The 14,926-nt window shown below is 46.7% G+C and overlaps 1 pseudogene; it reads right to left on the reverse strand.

Moving 5' to 3' along the window:
• Nucleotides 1–10,875: 10,875 nt before the first annotated feature.
• Nucleotides 10,876–14,926, reverse strand: part of LOC119461648 (glutamate receptor ionotropic, kainate 2-like) — a 39,346-nt pseudogene continuing 35,295 nt past the window's right edge.

A 14,926-nucleotide genomic window follows, 5' to 3' on the forward strand; every position in this document is an offset into this window, starting at 1 on the left:
TGCGTTCAGTTCGTTCGAATAGCTATTAATTATGGAGGATAAGATCTGAAGAGTTAAACGGTACTCTTCTGAAAAGCTTACTGATAGAATTCTTCATTGCTCTATGTCCAAAATCATGCAGGCTGAACTCATTCGGCTACCTTTACTCCGGAACGGAAGATGCGCCCGGCAATCAAGGCCTCTACGATCAACTGCTCGCGCTTGAATGGATCCAGAAAAATATTGTTGGTTTTGGCGGTGACTCTGGAGAAGTGACAGTGTTTGGATGGAGTGCGGGTGGTATGTCAATCGGTTTCTTTCTTACTATAGCTCACACTAAGCTACCGTTCAAGCGAGCACTCATACAGAGTGGTCCACCAACGAACGAAGGACGGGCGAAAAACAGTACAATTGCCTTCAACGAGTCTCGTCAGTTCGCTGCAATTTTCAGATGCTACAACGAGAGTTCGAACAGTGACGTGGCATCGAACTTTGTGTCCTGCATGCGCAACGTCAATGCAACGTTGATTGCAGCTGCAGAGCAAAACTTTAAGGACAAAGTCGGCATATTTATACCCATCTTTGGTGACAGCCTCTTACCAGTCGACCCGCAAGTGGCGGCATTCAGAGGTGACACAGACATCCTTATTGGGCGAGTAGCCAACGAAGGAAGCGTGAACCTCTACGCCCAATTTCCGGAAGTTCTTTCAAAATTTCTCCCGCCTAGAAATGTAAGCAAAAGTGAAATGATTTACTATCTAGGCGCGCTCCATAGCAGCTCACCGCTACCAGTGATCATAAAGCTTCAAGAGTTATACATGGGGAACATTTCTGACTTTGATTACGGTCAGCTGAGACATGCGCTTGCGCGGGAAGAGACAGACGTTCTCATTGCTTGCGGTCAACTGGAAACCGCTCTAAAACTTGCCGATGCCACAACTGCAGCCAAAGCCGGCAGTTCCCTTATTATTAAATTTGTCATTTCTCGATTTATCCCGGACATAGCTTTAGCACACGAGCATGCTTCCGAAGACAGTCGGGAGAAGGGAGAAGCAACTGAGACAACAATCGCATCGATTATTTTTCTCCACGTTATGCGGCACACATACAATGCATGGAATTACCGCAACATTTGTACAATGTTTTAGTCCAGCTAATTTTCGCCATAGTCGAAACTCAAACGAGAGCGATTCTGCCACGCTTCTCGCCAACCGCACGCGACAGCAGGCTGCTGTCAGCCTACGATTGGCGGCAAAGCCACTGCGCTTCCTCATGATGATAATAAGTCTCCCTTCTCCCCCTACCCCTAGCAGAGTTCATGATAAATCAATATCCTATAAACAGAAATGTGGTGCACCAAGCATGGATGGATAGATGGATGGATAGATGGATGGATGGATGGATGGATGCTTGGAGCATCGCCAAGGGCGCGAGATGCTTAGCGCCCTCTCTTGGTAGGTGTCCGCTGAGGGCTGCGTCACGGAATTTTCAATGCAGTTTTAAAAAATGTAACCTCTAAATGAAAAGTTGTTTTGAGTAGGACTGGGTTCATCTATGAAAAAGACGAAATTTGGGGAAATCATTCCCGATTCTCATCTACGCGATAACGAAACTTTAAGTTCCTAGAGAAATGGCTAGAGAGAGAGATACAAGCTTCAATGAATAAGCCAGTGAATATCCAGTGACGAATGAAACTGCCCAGGGACATGGGGTTTTATTGCCACGTAGCTAAACTTTGCCGAAGATATTTCGAAATGAGTCTTTTTTATACAATAATCAAATGCTAATCGATAACAATGTTCTTTTGGTGAGGCTCAATGTTTTTACCTGTGACGCCAATTCAGTTACGCAGCACTTCGTGGACGCCCACCAATAGGGGGCGCCAGTCATCTCGCGCACCTGATGTCCCGCAGTTGTTGGGATAGGAGTCTGTGAAAAAGTTTGAGTTCAGTCGTGGCTCTATTGTTGCTCACAGCACGGAGAGTCACATTTGTCTGTTTACGCGTTGGCCGTTTTATGAGCGCTTTCGAAAAGCCGCATTTTGGCAGACTTGCATACTTTCTTCCCTTCGTCATGATCATCATCACTCATCTCTCCTTTCCTTCTCCGTGCTCTTTGTTTGGTGCAGAGTGACAGGCCAGAGTAAACTAGTTTATGCCGCATTGTTATAAATTCTCCTTCGATCGCAACGCCAAATGTGGGTATTCCATATTTCTTCAAAGCTTTTGTCATGTCACACCAAGTTGGCCAACTTGTTAAGACACTAAAAACACTTTTCCAGCATGACGGGCCATTGTCATTCGACATTCTTAATCTCTAGGGCAATATGTTATGTAAGACTAGTGGCATTGCAGTTTTCTCGGAGGGGGAGCGCACTAGTATAAGCCGAGTAACTGTAAGCACCTCAATCTGTACCTGAGATTGTGGCAAGCAATGGGTCTTGCGTATACTCTTGCGTTTACGTCTTTTTGCTCGAAAGATGTAGATTATGCCTCACATGGCAAAAAATTGTAAGCCACAAAAGATATATCGGACATCAATCAAGAAAGCGTATATCTTAAAGTTCTCCATCAGCCTTCGACAGCCACTTTCCGAAAGCAGTTGCATCCGATGGAAGGCATTTGATATTCGCTTATCGTGAACGATAAAGAACGTTTATTAAAGACTCCCGGTGTTTTCTTTTTTTTTTACTTTGGCTAGGAGGGGGGGGGGGGGGGGGGGGGTCGCCTGCCGTATAAGGCACCAATACACGTGTGATGATTCAGGAGGTCCCCGTGCATGCATCTGGCATATACAGCATTAAAGGTTCACCAATGTAAAAATTAGGAAAGTGATTAGTAAAGCAACATATATGCAGTTGTTTAAGATAACGATAGATAAGCGTGCATGTAGCGGGATATTGCACTGAAGTGAAAAGGACGTGCGCAACGCCGTTTGCTTTGTGCGTGGTGCAAGTGAAGCTTTTGCACGCGCTCTGCGTACGCGGGAAATGCAAGATATCCAAGTTCCAGGTGCCTGGCTATCTGGACAACAGCTACATTGTGACATTCAATGTCAGCGTATCGAGCATATTGTCTATAGAGTACCGACGTTTGCGTCGTTTCGGTGTGTTCTGCAAGGTTCTGTTGATCTGGCGAGTAGTTTTTCATGTAGTTTTTCAAACCTTTCACACGCATATGGAGAATGGCTATGTTTTCTAGTGAAACGAATGTGAGTTCGCTGTTTCAAGCAGTGGTTGTATTCTGAATAGCATTCCTGCGGAAGTCGGAACGTCTTTGATAAGTTCTTAACCTTGACATTGGTTGGCGCAATGGTTCTTCCCGAGACATTTGTGCCCATGCCCTACAAAATTACTTTAGACCATCGCATTTCCTTCTTAAAAGATTGTAGAGGGCTAAGAATTGAAAGTCAGAATAAAAATGCGGCCTTACGAAGGAGCAGCTCATCACCAATAAACACTGCTAACAATCTTTTCAACAACCGCAAGTCATTAATCGTGGCAACAAAAGAATTAAAATGAATGCACCGTAAGCTAAATTTGTGAAATAGCACTGAGGGAAAGCCATATTCGAGTCAGTAACGAGCGCAGGCAGCGCCTGAATACTGCCGTTCACGTCGTTTTGTTTTCGATTTTTTTTTCTGTGCTCCAAGCTTATTTTGCTGCAACCGTCTGAAGATATTGGTATGTTATTTTACAGCGAATGTGTTTATGGCTAGGCTTCTGTGGATTTTTGTTGGGCGTGTGCAGAAATGTGGGCCAATCCTGGTGATAGTGCAGAAAGGGTCCATGCTCAATGGCGCACAAGCCCTGCGGACTCCGGGTAGTGGTCTCCGGGAACTGTTACCCACCCTTGAACTACCGTTGTCCCACGTGGGACTCAAAGAGGTTCCAGGAACAATGGTAACAACAGAGGGTTTTATTGAAATGTTCATGAAAAGGAGGAAGGGTAAGAAACAACTAAGGAAGGGCACAAAGGCAGGGTATAGTGAGTGAGAGTACAGATACGGTATCGATCGGATCTTAGCCCAAAACGCCGACCCGCGTCGGTCATGTCTACGTTCGCACCACCCTCTCTTTGTCGGCGTTCCAACCGCTTGCATGCCAGTTTCTTGCCGCTCTCCCGGGATGGCGGCACCGTCGCGCGTGTATATAAGACAAGGTGCGGTTCTCCATTTTGAATTTCACTTCTCTTGTCGTAATGGGGAGGCCGCGTGTAGTGCGCACTCCCGGCGACGATTGCTTCCTCGTCCCTGTTCCTGCCGTCGCTCTTCGTAGGTCCGTTGCTCTTCGGGAGTCTCGACTATACGCGGCATCCCCATTCTGTGTCACCTCTGTGTCATGTGCTAAACAGCATTGCTGGTCATTCACCTCCACAGAGTAGAATGGCTCAAGATTTTATTGCGATAGCAATTATATGGACACTTCAACCGGATTTCTGCCGTCGCCGTCGCCGTCGCCGTCGCCGTGAGGTTCCCTATAGATAAAATCTTCGCCGCGCGCCGTATGCCCGAGCGGAAGTGTGCGGGGACGCGCGCTACCACGGAGAGCGAACGCACTCTATCACCCACGCGCAAGCAAGGAAGCGGGAAGCCAGTGCCGGAGGGAGCGCGGGGGGGGGGGGCACTTCTACTCTGCCAACAACCGCGCTCGTCGCTCGCCCGCACTGTCTCTTATCTCCACACGGCTCTGACCTTTATGCGCCGTGCATTCGCCGCTCAGTTTCTGTTGAAGCGATAAACCGCACGTACCTTCGCCCGCTGCGGCGTATGGGCTCGCTGCCAGCGTTTTGACAGTCGTTGTCTGCAGTCAGTGTGTTCTATTCATGTCTGTTTGTGCGCGCTCACACCACGCTTGTTCATTCAGTTAGTAATAGTCGGGCCACATTTTCCAACGCACGCTACACATGCAATGCTGCCCGGATCGGCAGTGCAGCACTACAGGTGTGTCCCTTCGCACTCTCTGCCCACGGGAAGCGCTTCTCATCAACACCACCGTTTCACACGCGCCTTCTCGTGGTCATCGAGTCTCTCTTCATGTCGGTCTACTTACGCCGCAGCACACCTGCTTACTTAATCAGCTCATGTTTACTACAATTCATATTGCTACCAAAGCCGCTCACCTTACTTCGTATGACATTGCTGTGTTGCTATCGCATTCATTGCTTCGCCCTTAGGGCGAAACTGTCACATTTTTTAGTTACTACATTAAACAGATAAAATTGTTCCAATGGGACCATTCCAATTTGGCAAGAAATATTACCGCTTACGGTTACGAGCCTTCCGCGTCAAGCGACGAAGAAGAGCAGGCGGCCGAGGAAGTGCCGGTCAGGTTTTCGCAAACCGTAGCACTAAGATTTCGCTTTGCACCAGACACTTGTGCAAGAATTATTTGTTATTTCCTCTGTAAGCTTGCTTTTTCAAGAGCGCACGCAGGCGAGGCAGCTGCGTCCGGGGTACTTCAGCACTGCGTGGATGACTGTTTACGCCGTCGGCGTTAGCAACTGCTGTGAGGTATCAGTACCTCCGAGACTCTCAGGACCATTTCGCCAGCCGCCCGACAGTTGGCAGCACCTGTCTGGCGTTCTCCCCAGTTTCCCCGCTTTTATCCTGTGGAGAAGCAGAGCTGTGTGTGTGTCTGCCCCGCTGCCATGTAGGACTGATCTCGTGAGTCGCGCTAGCGCGCGCTAGCCTTGTGTTGTTTTACTATGCTTTGCCAACATTTTTAAAGACATCACTGCCTTCGTGCCCAGCCTCGGGCATCTCGCCCCAGCCGCGCCCTCACACTGCTCAAGAAGGCTGCAAGTGAACGAAAACAGTACCCACATATTTTCGCCTCCTCCTTTCGAACGCGGCGCTGACCATTTCTGCCTTGTGTTTTCGTGAGAAGACCGATGGCATAGCGTCAGGCTTTAGGCGTTGCCTTTTGAGCGGCATGCCGAGGCTTTCCAACACAGCCGGGCTGGTCACATAATCATCGTCGACGAAGTGGTCCGCGCAAATGAAGTCATTTTTTAGAGGTGTCCAGGCTGGGCGTGATGGCTGACAGGCTGGTATCCAAAGTTTACACACGTTCTCGTCTCTGGGAAACGTGTGCGACGGTGTGTCACGACCGACGATGCTGTTATAAAAGCAATGTCTGGGCATTTCCTTCCGCCGCGACGAACGCGTCAATACCGAGCGACGACCGCGGGAAGGCGCATGTAAAGGTGCATTCACACGACCGGACGGCGGAGGAATTTTCGCAGTGGATGGCGTATCACGTGACGCGCGCTTCATCAAAACGTGCCGCCCTCGCCTAGTCTGGGCTCCTCCGCTCGCGGTCCGGATTGAAAATGCTCGCCGGTATTTCCATCCGTCCGTTTGGCGGTCGTCTGACGTTAATTTAGCGTAGACAGCGTCAAATCTGTCAACATTGGACAGATTGGCGTGCCTACGATGGCGTGTTGTCGGCTTGAAGCCACGTGTGCTGTTGTGCAGCAGTGACCGCACGTGCTTTAGCTGTGGTGCCGCGAGAAAGGCGAGTCATGGTTGCGCGCGCATTTCTATTTACTCAGACCGCGCAGCCTGCGTGACCTCAACTTGACTGAGGTGCACAAGAAAACGCTAAGTGACGAGGCAACCGTCACTTTTTTGACTCTTGTTGAGGGATTCATAGCGCTATGAAATATAGAGCACGCCGAGTATGCAAACGTGCAGCTGCTAATAAGCCTTGGAGTCGAGAGTAAGCACGCGGATTCCGCAAACGGCGCTCCGGCTGTGGGAATGCGACCTAACTCGGCTGCGCCGGATTCAAGTGATCACGTGACTGTTTGGCCCGCGGAGCAGGCGGGATTTCGCCCTCGCGTTTGTATCCACCTTTGTGTAGCGACATGCAACGTGCGTGGGTCGTGGAATACAAGGCGTCAGCGGCAGTTACTCCACGTGCTTAGGCGGAGTGAAATTGATGTTGGTGCAGGGAAAGAAACCAAGATTTCGTCACCTAGGGATGTCAGCCTTGCCATACAAAATTTTCTCCCAGGTTGTGAGGTCTGCGTTAGACAGGCATGTGCTGCTTCCGCTGGATGTTTTTAACAGCGAAGCTGTTCTAGCTAACCGTAAAAAGTGGCGCCTGCTGCCGCGAAACCTCGCCGAACTATGACGCCACTACGTTGCTTAGCAACCACCTCGCGGAGTGGCACGTACCTCGCCTCCTTTCCGTGCCGTGCACTTGTTGCCTTGACATGGGAGGTTAAAGAAAGGGAATGAGAGCATGCGCGCGGCGCGCGCAATGCTCGGGAGAGGGAAAGAGAAAATGATTGCGAGATAGGGAGAGAAACAAATTGTAGCAGCACCAACGAGACAACGCGCAGAGCTGCTGCCGACGCCGCTCGCGTTGCCTAGCCGCGTATGCGCCGAAGCAGTAGCGATGACGTCACCTCGCGTTGCCTAGTAACCGCCGGCGCAGGTGCGCGCTCGCTTCGCCGGACACAGACACGGCTCCTATCAGCTTGCCTGCGTTTGTGGCAAACCAGGAACGCTGTCACTCTTAGGCGCCGACGCGTCCAGCGCTAGTCACGCGAAATGTCGCGAAAGGGAAGCTAACTCCGAAAATGATCGCTCGAGAATACCTTCCCTACATGCGTAGTTATGTTAAACCAAGTTAAGACCTAGCAGCAACCAAGTTAATACCTAGCAGTAGCAGCCAGTAAGATATGAGGATTGACACTTTCGCTGTGCCTAAGCTTTGCATGACTGAGTGCAAACTTGCCCGTTTTTTATTAGTTTGAAAGCAGTTGAATCATTCTTAATTGTCGCTACGTGTTGATGGAGAAGGCCGCCTTTATATGTTGTGACCTCTCGCGACTCCCGTAATGGGCGTTTTATTTGCATTTGCTCTCTTAAAACCGAATGACCGAAACTCTTTCTTACTCTCTATTACTCCGCTGCTGGACACTGACAGAGATTTGGTTATATTTGGAGACATTTAATTGTGTTTGTGACTGCAGAGATGGCTCATACATAACAAATCGTTATGGTGCAAGCGCTGCATTGCTTCAGCAATATAATCCATGACCACAATCTGTTAGACGTGGGAGCATACATGCTTTCTTAGGTGTCGTTTACGCCCTTCAAGGCGTCTCTCACGCTCGACTTGAACGCGTGTATGTGCCTACAAATTTCTGGTCTCACATTCACAACTATGCTGTGGAGCCGGTATTTCTCACAGAGCATTAAGTAATTGAGCCCATTGGCATCAGTCACCTGGCTGCTAGCCTAGCTAATTTCATACTAAACACCAATTATGGTCTTTATGCACTAAATTTGTGACTATAACCCACGGTAGATCATTGTATAAGTAATTCAGCACACTGGCATCCATCACCTAGCTGCTAGCTAATTTCATACTAAACATCAATTATGGTGTTTATGCGCTAAATTTGTGGCTATAACCCACGTTGAAGAATAGGTATGAAATCAGCAAGTTTCAATATTTCTCTCCACGCGTTCCTGAGACCCACCAAATTTTATGCAATTTTCCGTCCAGCTTTTCACAGAGGCAGTCCGTGTGCCCGAGAAGTGTGAGTGAAAACTTTCTCATGTGGTCCACAACTACTGTCCTTACGTTAACTTCAAAACGGCGTCCCCCTTTCACGCTTACTGACCTGGCCAAGTGGCATACGCATCGTTGTCTCACAATTTTAACTCCCGATCAGACGCCGTAAGTATTTGAATGGACGGCATGCAAGGAAACGACTGCGTATTCAAACAGGAGAGAACAGAAAACTTTATTTACAGGCAAATACAAAGAAAAGTGAACACCCAGCAGCCATTGCCTTCGAACTATGAATCTCTTGAGCACAGTTCTTTTGGTTCACACGCCAAATCTCAAGGATAAACACGGCGCATTACGTAACAACTTCGTCTCGATTCACGTCGAAATATGCATAACTAGAAAAAAAAAGCTTCGTCATACGAGCCAATAATGTTGGCTTCACAAGCACAAATAACCGCCGTAATTCACATCCAAAAGCATCTGCCGAGCTGTGAGTAGAATCTCCGTTTTCGACAACACTTCAAAAAATGAACAGGGGTGCTCACAAGTGAGACCACTGGCACCATACTCGGCCGCTATTCGCAGTTAGCACTGAGCTGATGGAGTTGAGTCGATTAGACACAGCTTAGCACCTTGCTGTGGTCCTTCCATATGACGGACACAACATCAACGGAAGAGATCTACTCATCGCCGGTTTCCGTTCGGGAAACACCCGTGTAACTTCATACGAAAAAGCAAAACACACGTATGCACACATGTCCAAAATAAGGAGACGCTGAAATAACACAGCTGTTCCTTCAGTGTTGATTTCCCAACGTGCCAAGTTCACGAACAAAAGCACTGCAACAGCGCGCACATTTTTCATGACAATAACTTGTATCTGAGATCTTGCACCTATGGTAAACGCAGTGCACTCAACACAACTGTTCTCACTATTTGTCATGCTTCTCTGTCATCATGAAACTATCGGCGAATAAACAACGGGACATCCACAATAACAAATGAATATCTGTTTCTATCACTTTATCCGTCTCTCACTGTTTTTGAGGAGCGAGGAGTCAGTCACGTAAGAAATATACCTTTACATGAATCGTATTTATGAATACAATACTGGTTGAAGAGAAACGTAGTTTCTTAAGTCAGCCATACTTCAGGATGCCTCACCAAATATTTCTAAAATGCAAAGCCCAAACTGCAACAGCCTCAAATGTGAGGCTAGCAGTATGTTAAAAATATAAAAATAATAAAAATAGTCACCGAATAATCTGGTAGGGGCCTATGAGCATTATCGCATTCACTTAGACAGTGGTTGAAACCGTTAAAAAATAGATGCATGCTTATCCAAGCAGCAATCACAACAGAAAGCTTCAAAGCAACATTTTTGTTATTGCTCGAAATAATGGCACAACATTTTACGCTCGATTATGCAGCTACATAAATGTCATGGACCTACATAAGCACACAGGGCTACATAAACTTGTATACATATGCATGAAAACGAACAAGTTGGTAATAAAGTACCCATTAGAATCCGTTCAACAAATGCTGGTAACAGAAACAATCTAGGAATACAAGTATGAGATTGTACAAAAACAGTACTGGATCAACAACACTGCATACATTTGGAGACCACTGAGTTATTTTCGTGTTGTCAAATTTATACATTACCCCTGTATAAAGTAAGCTTCGCGCTACAACCTTCGAACAGCCTTCGTTCGATATATAATAGGCGGCCACGGTTGAGCTGTCCTTGGATATTTCTTTCTTTCATACGTCGTGAAAAAGAATACGAATGAACGGTACGCAAACCACAACAATTGTGATAATAAATCTGGTAATTTCCAACTCAATGCTTTTTGAGGCTTATTAGTGTACAACTAAAAAAAAATATGTGCTGTTTTGTGCAGTATCGAGCCGTGTTCAGAGTGCTTTCATTTTCAAAGCCAAGACCAATACTTGTATTTCATGATGAAATTAAAGCGCGAATCAAGCAGGATAGGATGAGGAATGTTCTTTCTCGAGTTCTTCGTGAGACCAATGTAATATTTGGCCCACCGGGGTCAAATGGTTTTCTCCTAAGCTTGTAGAAGTGCGCTCGAAGGAAGGCAAATACCAACTGATGTCAGATTCATCTTTGAATTTACTTGCACAGCGCAAGAAACAGCACGGATGACAAAGAAGTACACACGGACAGCGATGCTAAATACAGCATCACTGTGATTCCGCGACTGGATATCACGGAGACTTGGGTTACGTCCATATAGCCGTCAGAAATATCGCCTATTTTTGCCTTAAAGTGCGGTCTTCTAGCATTCCGCCCTCCCCCCCCCCCCAAAAAAAAAAAGAAAAAAAAAAGTATGCCACGAAAGTAAATCCAGTTCAAATAAAACTAAATCTGCCCGACGCGCCACACAAACATTTAACCTGTCGCAGTTAAAACCTCATATAATTACCTTCAGCTGGTGAAGCGTCAGTCAGCAGCACTCGTGTCAGTGCCTGAGATTTCACAAATGTATTAGCAATAAATGAAGTGAATGACTGAGCAAAGTGTTTATTTAAATCTTCAAATGAATCAGGCAGTTCATGGTCGAATGGTTAACTTTCATATGCATGAGATATTTAAAAGATGATATTGCGATTACCGAGCGATTGAAAAACGGCTCGTTGAACACCATCTTAAGTTAGATGGCTCCTAAGGTGACGGCCGTGTCATTCTTAAAAAATCTTCCATCGTACATGTGTTGCAGAAGAAGAACACATAAAAGGGACAATGCCTTCCTTAACACCACAAGCACATTGAGCCCAATCGCCTTGAACTGACTAATTCGCTTTGCGCAGTGCCTTTTTGTGCAACGTTCATTAGTGCATGCAACAAAGGCTGATCTTTCCGATCAACTCTTTGTTACCACGATCAGAGAATAGCCCAGCTTTTCCTTTTTGTTGCCCTTAAGTTTATGAAGACAGGCAAAGATTTAAGTCTTTTAAAGTCCGAAAGTGCCGCTCATATTGTCGTCACATTTTGAGCGCTCTGTGATACGTCAATGGCGTACGTGCGGTGACAGCAACAGCTATTGCCGTTGGTGCGAAGAAAGCTAAAAACGCTTGGGGAAGCATTTTCAGAAAGAGATTAAAACGAAGAGAAAGAAAGAATGACCTCACCAGTCCGACGAGACATTCCATCGCAAACATGCCTTCTTCCTCGCCTACAAAGTGTAACTCAAAACAGCTGCTGAAATATTTCACTGGAACTATGAGAGTCGTCTTTGTTTCTCTTCTGTAGATCACTTTTACAACGCTTTGCGATTCGCATGAAATGAAGTAACATGCACATAAAGGTAACATGAAGACAAATGTCTTTAGTCAATTGGCTGATATCTGCTCCGGCCAAGCAATCTCTTTTTGACCGCTTGCTACAGCGCAGATGGCATGCTCAACATTCAGCACGAATAGGCCTTGCGCAATACTTCGCAAGTGCGCCTCTCCATACAGTTAGTCTGACCTAACCAAGGGGATAGCACGTCGCGCTACACGCGTAAACAAAGTTTGACCGTGCAATTGATGCCACCATTCCAGGCACACCTGTCTGACTCTCAGCATCAATAGTCTGACCAGCGCGCCGTCTACCACCTTTGTTAAGGCGCTATAAACATGCGCGAAACACTTCTTGCGAAATTTCGCGTAAGAGCTAGCGCATAAACATCACTTCTCGCACTCCGACAATAAAGTATACTTAAATTGACACTAGCTCCGGACTCAAACCGCGAAACGACAAAGTAAAAAAAAAAGAACAAGAACAAAGCTACACATTTCAGTGCTCAGTGGCACCTGAAGATTCAGACGTAGTAGCTTCATCTTGAAAGGACACTACGCTACTGCGGCGATACGTAACAGTGCACAAGTTCAACGTCGAAGTGTCGGATAAAGGAGGAGAGAAAGTGCGAGGCGCGCGACAGACCCTAGGAGAGTGAGAGGAGTGAGAGTACGCCGAGGTGCTAACGATGGCCGCTACGGCTTGAAGTCTAGACTTCGGTACCGACGGTGTCCTCGGGTCGGTAGCTTCTAGGGGAATCCCGGACAGGGCTGTGCGGAAGGAAGAGAAAAAGAAGCTTCGTCATTCCTTCATGATTTCATGTTTCCGGAAGCACTGCTGTAGCACATTAGGCGAGATTAACAAGTAAACAAGAGTTATGACTGAGATTCAGCCATGAGCCAACTTTTCAACAAGTCCGGTGACGAAGGCACGCCCTTGTGCCTAAACTCTTTGGCAAGGCCCCGACCAGGACAAGACGTTTTGCAACATGTTAGCGCCGAGCTAAGACAGTGCACTCGTTCTCATCTGGTCATTTACAACTTTCCGTATTGCATTTGCATTTGGTCTAATTTTCGTTGTGCGAGAGTATACAGCTTTTGCGTTCTATATATTTTAACAATGGTTAATTAATCACTACTCAGTCAAGCATTCATAATTATGTCTTTCCACCTACGTCACATTGCGATGCTGGTTTGTGGTAATCGATGTGAGTACATGCACCGGCATTTTTTCCTTTCATTTCACTTTGACATCATTGTGTGTTAATGTCACGCCAGGTTTAACTTTTTTTAACACTGGAGCTGTTTAAGGTCGGGGTTGATCCCTACAAAGCGATGGTGTTCGCAGCTTCGAGCGAAGTGGAGAGAAGGTGAAATAGGGAGAGGAGGTGCATAGAGAGAAAGAGAGACAGACAGAGAGCGAGAGAAATAAATAAATAAATAAAACAAAATAAACTTTCTTGGTGAGGCGGGATTCGAACCCGAGTACCAACGGTCCGAAGGCGAGCGTCATAACCACTAACAAAAAAAAAAAAAAAACTAGGCTATCGCCGCTATACACCCACGCTTGCAGAACATAGATTTATGGGTACCATATGATTGCGTTGTACCGACGATTGTAACACAATTTCCTATGGGCGAGAGAAAGAGGAAATGAGAGCGACAACAAGAAAAAGAGAGAGGCGGGATTTGAGCCTGGGTACTCACGGTCCGAACGCGAGCGTCATATCCACTACGCTATACACCAACGCTTGCAGAGCTCTGCTGTTTCATCATATTTCACAAGCGTGGAACGAACTTAATTTATTTTCTTGCATATGTACACCCTGGGTTCAGACGGTTACTGACACGCACAATAAGCGCCTTCGCTTTACAAAGTTTACAGATTCACGTAAAAAATCACATCACTCAATTGCCCCCGACGCACATGCACTCAAGTTCGCCCACCCCTGTTCAGTCATACAACGAAAGTGCAGCCGAAGTTCACAACCGCCATCGTAGTTATGTTAACTATGTTTGACACACTATCTCGAAGCTGACATACTTGGCACTTCCCATGAATCAAAATTAAATTTCATATCACGGCCACTTGGCATGCATTTCAGATTGTGCGTCATCTCCCTATGTCTGTCTATGTGCAAAAAAATATTATTCCTGGACGTGAAAGCACTTCAAAGCCTCCCCCTCTATACCTTACCGAGGCAACCGAATTACCCTTATGAGTCAGAACACGATGTTATACTTCGCGTTCTGAAAGTATAATCAGGAGTGCAGTTGTTGTCGTTGTGTTTGTTGTTTAATTATTCAAGTAACACTGTAAAACGATCTGCCGGGAGATGGCTACAAAGTTGTATTTCTGACAGTGAAGAATGACGAAGTGCACCCTCCGATACGCTGATGCGGCTTGACACCACACGGCATCTTGACCACTTACCACGTGAGTGCGTTTCTGTCTCGTGAAAACTGTCAAGAAATGATTGTCAAGCTCTCTTATGTAAATAAATGAATCCAGTTCCCGGCTGGCTGCAGGAACCAAATCAAGTTATTTAAATAGAATGCTTCCGGAACTTACATTCCAAGTCACGCTATCATGACGTGATCAATGTTTTAATTAATGAAACCAATGAGCCTGTAAGACAGCGCGCTTTCCTTCACTGGGACATGTAATCCAAATCCGGGACAAGAGTGATGCAACAGAATTGTAGTGATGCCAGAGCAACTACTGCAGCAAGCAACGCTATTTAACGCATAAGGACGGCCCCATTTGCTACAATAATTTTTCACCCACGCACTGCCGTATCAGCGATCACGATTCTTCGACTACTTAATACCTTGTCCTCGCCTCATCAACTTCAAACATATATCAACGCACCCACCCCTTAGGCAAGCCGCGATTACGTTGCAACATGATCTACGGCACGCTTCAACGAGCATGCTTTGAAACCTTTCCTCTTTTTTTTTCAGCATTCTATGCGTTAACCGAGTTTCGCCCAAATCTTCGGACACGTTCTCGTCCGTTCCCTCGTATTAGTGCGGCATCAGAAAGCTGATGTGAGGGACCCACGTCGGCTTCAGCCAGCCACACCAACCGCCGCCGATTACGCA

This window comes from Dermacentor silvarum, chromosome 8, assembly GCF_013339745.2.
Source record: "Dermacentor silvarum isolate Dsil-2018 chromosome 8, BIME_Dsil_1.4, whole genome shotgun sequence".
Taxonomy (NCBI): domain Eukaryota; kingdom Metazoa; phylum Arthropoda; class Arachnida; order Ixodida; family Ixodidae; genus Dermacentor; species Dermacentor silvarum.